The 10,320-nt window shown below is 46.9% G+C and overlaps 1 protein-coding gene across 2 annotated transcripts in view; it reads left to right on the plus strand.

Moving 5' to 3' along the window:
- GALNT17 (polypeptide N-acetylgalactosaminyltransferase 17) overlaps positions 1 to 10,320 on the plus strand; it is a 635,334-nt gene that overhangs the window by 569,951 nt on the left and 55,063 nt on the right. The window lies entirely within an intron of this gene.

A 10,320-nucleotide genomic window follows, 5' to 3' on the forward strand; every position in this document is an offset into this window, starting at 1 on the left:
AAAAAAAAAAAAAAAAAAATCAAAGGAAAAGATTCAAAAAAACGTCTTTCTGCTGCCTAGAGAGGAGTTTTGGACAAATTAAAGGAAGTATTAATATACCCAGCAGTGGTTCAGGTCTGATCAGGCAGTGTCTCTCTTCCATGATCTAGAAAACATTCCCAAATTCATTAGGTGAGGAATTCCTGGCAGTCTCCAGAGGATTCCTCAAGAAAGTCATCACTGGGGTAGGCAGTCTCTGCAGTCTGCTGTTTTCTGTTAGCAGAGGCCATAGTCCTGCAGACCGGGCCATGGTCTCTCGGGATGCCAGAGCTGAAAGAAACCTCGGCGATCGTCCTCTGTCATTTACAGATGAGAAAATAGTTCCAGGGGGAGAATGCATGTGCCTGACTTCTGGGAGAAAGGGAGCCAGTAGCCTTTCCCCACTAGAGAGTAAAATGATTAATCTTTCCTGGGTCTATCTCAGCTCGTGCTAGAGAACATCTCCCCACTGATTCCAGGGAGGGCTGGGCTGGCTGGTGTCGACGTACTGTAGGGTGGATTTGCAACAGAAGGGGTGCCGGGGAACAGCGTTCTTAGAAGCACCAGGGTGGTTCTGGGTTTGTGGGAAGAGAGGTTGGGCAGAGACTCAAATTTAGCTGGTGTTGAGTTCTATAAGGGCCCTTGGTTGAAATATTTTAACTTTCTCTGCCTGGCATATTGTATCCTCTAGTCTATTTTCTTTTCCTTTCTTTAATTTGTTCCTGTTTTCCCACCTCCTAGGCCCGCTTTCCAGACAATTCCCCTGCTTACTCCCTCCAGCCCTCTCCATTCATTAGTGTATGCACACATTCACTCATTGATTAAGAACTCAGAACTCATTGGGTACTTACTTATGTTCCAGGCACAGTGCTGGGCAGTAGGGACACAGGATGACACAGTTCTGTCCTCATTGAGCTAACAGCCTAGTAAAGAACGGAGAAAGTAATTTTTTTGCACGCCCGTATGCTGGTAGGCTCATAAAATTACAACTGTGATAAGCGCTATGCTGGCATGTTATAGGGAGCTCTGCTTTTATCTGGGGCTTTCTTACGTAAGTACTGATGGAGCTGAAGGCCAAAGTTTGATTAGGAGTTAACTAGGCAGATGGGGGAGGAGTGTCCCGGGTAGCAATGGGGCACAAGGAAGGATAAAAAGAAACATCTTGGGGTTGGGGGGAGCTGCAGAGATAAGGCCGCAGGGGGAGGCTTTGAAGACCACATGAAGATTGAGGATTTATTTTCAGAGTGGTCGGTGGGAGCCATCGAAGTTTGCAGGGCCGTGGAATGGTCAGTTCCACCCTGGCTGCTGAGTGGAGGTCAGACTGAATGGAGTTAGATTCGGAAGTAATGGCTGTGGTCCAGGTGGGAGATGGTCGTAGCTTGCACCAGGGTGCTGAGTGAGGAGAAGATGATCTGGTGGTCATAGTGGATATGAAAGGAAGTGGATGCAGTTGAGCCATAGTGAAGAGGCATCATCTGTAGGACTTGGTGATGGATTGGCTGGTGCCTAGGGAGGAAGTGGTGAGGATGGTGCCTGAGTTTCTTTCTGGTATAAGCAGCTTCCTTGCTGAATTTGAGCGACGGGGGTGGTGGGGAGAGAGGACTCACTGTCTTTCTGCTCCGGGCCACCTGCTGTAATAGCATGCAAGCTCTTTCGAGAGCTGCCCCCTGTTAGTGCCTTAAAGATCCCAGGAAAAGTGGCTTTCACATAATCAGGGCACCCACTGTTCTCAATCTAATGACACGGTTGAAAATGCTCACTAGAATATTTTGGCTGCAAACCTACTTATGCCTGAATGATACTTCCTGCTGCTTTTGAGAAACTCCTGGCCTCTAAAAGTCGTAGGACAAGACCAGACCTTGAATATTAGAATTCTGTGACATGAGGTGAGAGCAGCCCCCTTACTCTTAGGGCAGTGGATTCCAAAGTGGGGTACACAAGATGATGTGGACCATTAGAGGGAAAAGAGGAATATATTAGCTCTCATATTGTAATGTTCTAATTTTTGGATTTCTATATATCTATAAATTTTTCATGTGTAAAGTATATTAGCATAGTAGTATGTGCATGTACTGAAAAATGAATAAAGTAAACATATTGGAGAAGGTATGCTTTACATTTTTAAACATCGAAAGTGTTTGGAGCCCATAGCCTATGAGAATAGTGAATATAAATGAACCAGTCATGTTGGTTTTGATGGCTTGGCCTCCTCTTTCCTCCCTGGCTGCCTAGGCTCCTCAGTGACAGGTGCCCAGGGGAGCAGGTGGCCTGCACAATACCTGGCACCCTGCATCCTCATTTGTTGCCTGTGGCTCTTCCTGGGGTCCCTGAAGCTACCATCCAGCTGTCCAGGCTGTGGCAGAGCACAGCCCTTGCTTAAATTATTTCAGCTTCTGTAAAATTGAGTCATCAGATCACAACCCTGGAAACGATATTAGAAGCCTTCTAAGCTGGTGGCTCCCAAATGTGGCTACACATCTCAATCCCATGGGGGTCCTTTTTACATACACCCCCAGGTGCCTCAACTTCATCCCTGGGGAATGTGATTTATAGGGCTGGGGTGGGATCCAGGTGTTTGTGATGTTATTTCATTTTATGGATGGATGGATGGGTGGGTGGGTGGATGGATGGATGGATGGATGGATGGATGGATGGATGGATTGACAGGGTCTTGCTCTGTCACTCAGGCTGGAGTGCAGTGGCATCATCATAGCTCACTGTAGCCTTGAATTCATGGGCTCAAGTGATCCTCCTGTCTCAGCCTCCTGAGTAGATGAGACCACCACCCTGTGCCACCACACCTGGCTAATTATTTAATATTTTTGGTAGAGGCTGGGTCTCACCATATTGCCCAGGCTGGTCTTGAACTCCTGGCCTCAAGTAATCCTCCTGCCTCAGCCTCCTAAATTGCTGGGATTCCAGTCATATGCCACTGCACTGGGCCTAATGAAAGTATTTATTGAATGATGAAGCTGAATGTATGAATAAAACATGTATCAAAAGATGTAATTAAACCAACGTGCCACTGAAGGCTCTCCAAAATGATTAAAATCAGTCCCACCCATTGACATTCATCTCCCATAGTGTCTCTTCTTCCAGGATCATCAACTGTCAGGAAGCAGAACAATGTGTCCTGCCTAAGACTTCCCAGCCCCCCCTAGAGTCTTGTGATGGTTCATTTGCCTCATCTCCCCATGCCCCATAATTCCAGAGGCCTTGGTAGGTTAGGCAGGCCCTTTTGGGCCAGTAATGAAGCTGCAGTATATCCAGTGGCTAAGCAAGTCCCTGAAGACTCTCCCAAAATGATGAAAATCAAATCACACGCCTCGGACCATTTCACCTCCTAATAAGGTTGTCCTCTTCTTCCAGACCATCCACTGTCAGGAAGCAGAGACAATGTGCCTGCCTAAGACTTCCAGCCCCCCCAGAGTCTTGTGAAAATGGTTTTCGTCTTTGCCTCCATCCCTTAACGCACTATTCCAGAGGCCCTGGGAGGTTAGGGGCAGGCTTTTGGCCCAGTGAATGAAGCTTCAGTATATCCAGTGGCTAAGCAGGAAAGCTAGGAGTCATTCATAACCCTCCTTCTCCTTCCAAGCCATATCCAATCTATTGTTGATGATTTTGCCTATTAAAAATCCCTCAGCCAGGCACGGTGGCTCACACCTGTAATCCCAATACTTCGGGAGGCTGAGGCAGGTAGATCACTTAAGGTCAGGAGTGATCTACCAGTCTGTTGACCAGTCTGGCCAACATGGCAAAACTCCATCTCTACTAAAAATACAACAATTAGCCAGCCATGGTGGTACACACCTGTCATCCCAACTACTTGGGAGACTGAGGCAGGAAAATTGTTTGAATCTGGGAGGTGGAGGTTGCAGTGAGCCGAGATCATGCCACAGCCTTCTAGCCTGGGTGACAGAGCAAGACTGTCTCAAAAAAAAAAAAAAAACCTTCAAATCTATCTACATCTCTATTTTGTTGCTGTCGCTCAAGCTATAAGCTCTTCTTCCCTGCAAAATAGCAAGGCCTTCTTGTTTTCTCCATCTCCCCTCTTCATGCTGCCAGTCTTTTCCCCACAGTTCAGCCAAAGTGATCTTTTCAAACCCAAACCCTTCAGTGGCTTCAGATGAATTTCTTAACATGACCTCCAGATCATTGCCTGGTGTGGACCCTGCCTACCTCTCCAATGTTTTCCACTTCTCTCCTCTGTTCCATCCCTACTTTCTGAATCCATTTTTGGCATTCCAGCCACATGGCTATTCTTTCAGCTCTTTGAATATCCTCTGTGTATCTGTGTATCTATTGCTGTGTAAGCCCAAATTTAGTGGCCTCAATAACAATTGATTTGATTAAGATTCTGAAGTTTGGAAGTTTGGGCTGGGGTCAGCCAGGTGGTTCCTCTGCTCCACATGGCGCTGGCTGTGCTCATGCACGCACGCACGCACGCAACGGCATGCACGCACGCACGCACGCAACCCACTGATGGGTTGTCTTGGGGGTGTCCAGTCTCACATGGCCTCACTCCCATGCCTTGGTCTTCAGCCATGATGTCTGGAATAGCTGGACCTCTATTGCTCCATTGTCTTTTATCCTTAGCTTCCTTACAGCCTGATGGGCTCAGAATTCCAAGAGGAAGAAAGTGCAAGCCACAAAGTCTCTAAGGCCTAGTCTTGGGTTGTGTGAGACGTCATATCTACATTCTGTTAATCAGTGGAAGTCATAATAAAGTCAGCCCAGATTCAAGGAGAGAGGAAATAGGTTCAGCCTGTTTATAGGAAGAGCAAAAAAGTCACATTGCCAACGAGCGTAGGTGGAATTGTTGCTGCCATTTTTGAGTACAGTCCAGCACACCCTGCTCTCTCCTTCACAAGGTCATTGCAATTGTGCTGGCTGCCTCTGGGCTTGGGACTGCTGCCCACTTCCTCTACTCAGCTCAGCCTAGCCCTTCAGACTTCACCTTAGTATCCTCTCCTGGGGGATACTTTCTCTGAGCCCACTGGCCGCATCCCTATGTTACATGCTAGATTTTTAGCCCTGTGTTGTTTTCCCTCAAGGAAAAGCTCCCTTTGTGATGGTGCATTTCCGCCTGTGATTCTTTGATTAATGCATTTCCCTTGCTAGATTACCCACTTCATGACAGCAAGGACCTTGTCTGCTAGCACCTCTCATCTCATCCCCCTGCCCTTCCCAGTAGGCCCTGAATGGATCATTTTTTGATGAACAAATAAATTAATAGATGAGCATCTGTTTCTGGAGTCACCATACCTCCTGGAGGCCCATATCCATTTAAGCATGGCCACTTTCCCACTTCCCTAGCAAGGGGTCACCAAGAACCCTGCGGTGGGTTCTTTGCCCCCAGGAGTGATCCCAGAGCTTGGAGCATGCCCTCCACTTGGCCCATTCCAACCCATCTGGAAGGAGTCCTCCCTCCACTGTGTGAGGACCCACAGCCTGGGGTGCTTTCCATTTGGGCACTTCCCTCTGCTCTTCCTCCTTGGCATCAGAGACATGCCAGTCAGGGTCTGGTTCCCACCTTTCTATGCATTTCCTTTCAGTATCATTTCTTCAGCCTGCCTAGGAACTCACCATGTGGGCTGGTAAACACTGATGTAGAGAACAGATCCACAAGACCCTTTCTTGGGACCAGCTGTCCTTGGGATACTCATAGCTGGGTCTTATGTGTTGTAGAAACAGAAACTGGATCACTCCCTTTAGAGGGAGGGTGCCCCTTTTGCTTCCAGACCTCTCGGGTGGACTCGGAGGCCAAGGTGGAATATCACTGCTTCCAGGAATACCCCTCCATAGGGGACTTAGCTGGACTGTTGGTTTATTGCTAAGGCTCAAAGCCTTCAGTCCACTTTCTTGCATTTCTTTCCTTCTGCTATGTAGGCCTGGTTGCTTAACCACTGGCAGACTTCACATCAGCTTATCGTCACTTAGAGCCAGCCCATGAGCTCTGCCGGTGATCACTGCCAAGCAACATGGAGCAGAGCCTTGGGCTTAGAGAATCACTTGTCTCCCAGGCTTCTTCCAGTGTCCCTTGCACAGCCATGCTGCCACATGGCATTGTGCAGCAGCAGGCTTTGACCTCCTACCCTAGGATATCATTGGTGCCACTCCAGATCCATGGAACTTCCTCTGGATATACGCATACACCCAGCTCTGTCCTCACTGTTTCCCCCGATCACTGTGGTCACAATGCAGGTCAGAGGCGCCAACCCGGCACCTGGAGTGAGGGACAGGGCTGTGGCTGAGGAGGAGCCAAGGGGTCTACAGGCTGTTGGTCAGCTCTCCCTGGGCAGGAGAAGCCAGTGTCTGCTGCTGTCACATGTGGTGGAGGGTGTGGTTCTGACTTCTCCCCTTACTGATTGTGGGGTTATATAAATCACTTACTTCACCTCTCTTACCCTCAGTTTCCTCATCTGTGATGAGCTGATGAGGGAGTTGGTGTTTGGTGTTTTCTGTCATTACTGGACTGGTCCTGGGGTCGGGAGCAGGCAGAGCGGGTATACTTGCCTCTCTAAGGGAAGGGAGCTGTGAAAGTGGAGAGCAGAGGAGAGGTGAGCAAGAGGAGCCCTCGTTTTCTGTCTCACCCAAGAGGTGCTGCTAATGATAGTTCATGCTCAGGATTTTAAATCCAGTCTGCATCACTGGAGGTGATGAGCTAAAGTGCAGAGTAGGCTGGGGCGGGCAGGATAATGACCACTATGCATGCCCGGCAATGGCAATGTTGTGGGCATCCAGGCCAGCAGCAGGATTCCTGGGCAGGCACTGACCCTGGCAGTTCACCCTGGGCTTGCTAGACCCCACAGTGGGGCATGCTTTCAAGATATCTGCCAGCCCAGGAGCCCCTGAGTCCTCCCCAGACTTTACAGGGAGAGCTGAGGGACCCTAGGTCAATGCCCACTGAGTGTGCTGGCTGATATCCACACCACAGAGCCCAGGATAGGAAGTCCGTGTCTCTGCCACACGGGACAGATGTGCTGAGCTTCCTGCCACATGTCTGTTTGCCATCTCCCTCCCCTTGCTTAAAAGGCTTGGTATCCAACACAGGGCTAACACAGCCAACATCTGGCTCCTCCATCCTCTCACCTCCACTCCTAACAGCTACATCCACTTGAACACTCTTGGCAGTTTGGCTGCACCCCAGGCGTGAAAGCCATTCTGACCTTGGTCTGGATGGCTTATGGAGGATGTGGTGCCAAGTCAGCCTGGCTTGTGGGTTCTGTTCCCACTTGGCACCTCCATTCTCATGACGGGGTTTCAGGCTTTTGCTAAGGTCTCTTATGCACCTGTGTCTGTCATCCCTGCTAAGTAATGAGTCCTTGAAGAGCTCTGCTGTGCTTCCATCCATCCTCCTGAGCCTCCCCAAACTGAGATTCACCCCCACATCTACTTTCCCCCATCTATCTATCTATCTATCTATCTATCTATCTATCTATCTATCTATTTTTATAACAGCTTTGTAGATATATTCACACACCCTTACAATTCATCCATTTAAAGTGTGCCACTCAGTGGTTTTTTTCAGTATGTTTGAGCTGTGCAAAGTTCACCACAATCAATATTAGAATGTTTTCATCACCTAAAAAGAAACCCCAAACCCATTAGCAGTCAGTCTACCTTCCTCCAGCCCCCCGCCCACCACCTTCCAAGCAACCATCAATTTATTTACCAGACATTTCATATAAATGGAATCATAGAATATATAGTCCTTTGTGACTTGCTTATTTTGCTTAGCATGCTTTCCAGGTTCATCCATAGTGTAGCATATATCAATACTTCATTTTGTTCCCAAATAATATTCCATCATACGGATATGTTACATTTTGTTTATGCATTAATCAATTGTTGGACCTTTGCTTAATCGAAGGTCATGAATTTTTACTCTTATGTTTTCTTCTAAGAGTTTTATAGTTTTAGCTCTTAACGTTTAGGTCGTTGATCCATTTTGAGTTAATTTTTCATATGGTGTGAGGTAGGAGCCATGTCCATTCTTTTGCATGTTGTCCCAGCACAGTTTGTTGAAGATATTATTCCTTATCCCACTGAATTGTCTTGACACCCTTGTTGAAAGTTAGTTGACCATAAGTGTGAGAGTTTATTTCTGGACTCTCAGTTCTATTCCATTGATCTGTATGTCTGTCCTTATGCCAGTACCACACTGTCTTGACTATAGTAGCTTTGTATTGAATTTTGAAGTTGGAGAGTGAAGTCCTCCCAGTTTGTTCTTTTCAAGGTTGTTTTAGCTATTTGAGGTCCCTTGTTTTTCCTTATGAACTTTAGGATCTGCTTGCTAATTTCTTCAAGGAATCCAGCTGGGATTTTTATGGGGATTGTGTTGAATTTTTAGATCAATTTTGGGTATATTACCATCTTGACAATGTTAATTCTTCCAGTCCTTGAATGTGGTACATCTTTTCATTCATTCCCTGAGTCTGGCAACATCATTGTGAGACCAATTCTTTATATATTGTCCATCCCTTGAAATTCAGCCGCCTTGTTTTAGTCTCTAAGACGCCAGTTTCTTGTCTCTATTCCCAGGCCATTTGACAACATTTGGCCTCCTTGACTTCCTTCCATGGCCAGCAGCTGGGTCTAACCTAACATGCTAGGGCACCTAGCTGTCTAGTCCCAGATCAAAGAAGTCTGGAACATCTATTCTCTACTAATCACTTAGCCCACAGTTCCTCCTGGAAGAAGCAAGCAAAGTGAGGATTCTTGCTTTATGGGAGAATTTTCTATCTGTATCATTTCCCTGTAGTATGACCAAAGTTGGGAAATAGAAACAAAACATCATACACACCCAAACAAATTTTGCCACCAAATTCAGTCAACAAAAGTCAAGAAGCGAGTATGTAGACACTCAAAAGTGTCCCAGTATTCTTGCTGTGGTGGTTACTGGGAGACTAAAGGTGGAATGGCTTGAAGTGACTCATCTTGGGGTGAGCCCACCTGAGTCAGCTCACCTGCAAAAACTGTCACTTATGCAGAGCATACAGTGTCTTCACAACAGAACAGCCTCACAGGTCCCTCACAGAAAGTTTTCTGTCATTTTCCTTTTTTTCTACTGGTACTGGGAACTTCATTTCCATAAATTAATTTTTTCTTGACAATAAGGTTTTTCTTTTTTATTTTCCCACCTGGACCAAGAGAAGTTGGATAGTCCAGCTTTCCTTTTGGAGCAGGGCCTTACAGCCTAGGTGCCTGCCATCCCTGTGCAGAGGGATGAGAAGTCCCACGTACTTGGGCTTTTGCATCCCTCAAAGGCAGCCATCATTGCAGCCTTCCTTCTGAATAGTTCAGTAATAGCAAGCGACAGCTGCTCATGATGGCATTGGAGTGGATGCTTCCAGAAGACTTGGCATCTGTACCCATAGGACTCCAAAGAAGATCATATTAACAGTGTAGAACTAGGCTGGGAGTAGTGGCACATGCTTGTAATACTAACACTTTGGGAGGCCTAGGTGGAAGAAACGCTTGAGGCCAGGAGTGTGAGACCAGCCTGGGCAACATAGCGAGACCTCATTTCTACAAAGAATATTTAAAAATTAACTGGTCATGGAGGCACATACCTGTAGTCCCAGCTACTTGGAAGGCTGAGGCAGGAGGATCACTTGAAGCCAGGAGTTCAAAGTTACAGTGAGCTTTGATCACACCACTGCACTCCAGTCTGGGAGACAGAGAGAGACCGTGTCTCAAAACAAAACACACCACAGAACTAAATCATTATACACAGCTTGTGCTGATATGAATAAAGAAGATCTGTTTCTTAGTATGAATTTTCCATTCCACATTGGCAGGGCACAGCTTCAGCCAGGTGGGAGAGGCAACCTTCAGGAATGTCAATTGTGCATTATTCAGAACTTAAGAAAACTCTTGTGCTGCCATGGTCAGCTGAGGTTTATGGGCCTTTCTTACCTAGAGGTGGATTTTATATCCTGAGCTGTTGTTTCTATAAGAATTCTCCCAAGCCTCTTTTTTGTATGGTTTAGTCAGGTTATGTTAGACCATACTGCAGTAACAAACCAGCTTTGAACTTTCATTGGCTTGCTTTATTTATTTATTTATTTATTTATTTATTTTATTTTTTTGAGATGGAGTCTCGCTCTGTCGCCCAGACTGGAGTGCAGTGGCCGGATCTCAGCTCACTGCAAGCTCCACCTCCCGGGTTTATGCTATTCTCCTGCCTCAGCCTCCTGAGTAGCTGGGACTACAGGCGCCCGCCACCTCACCTGGCTAGGTTTTTTTGTATTTTTTAGTAGAGACAGGGTTTCACCAGGTTAGCCAGGATGGTCTCGA

This window comes from Rhinopithecus bieti, unplaced genomic scaffold, assembly GCF_001698545.2.
Source record: "Rhinopithecus bieti isolate Rb0 unplaced genomic scaffold, ASM169854v2 scaffold_23236, whole genome shotgun sequence".
Classification (NCBI taxonomy): Eukaryota; Metazoa; Chordata; class Mammalia; order Primates; family Cercopithecidae; genus Rhinopithecus; species Rhinopithecus bieti.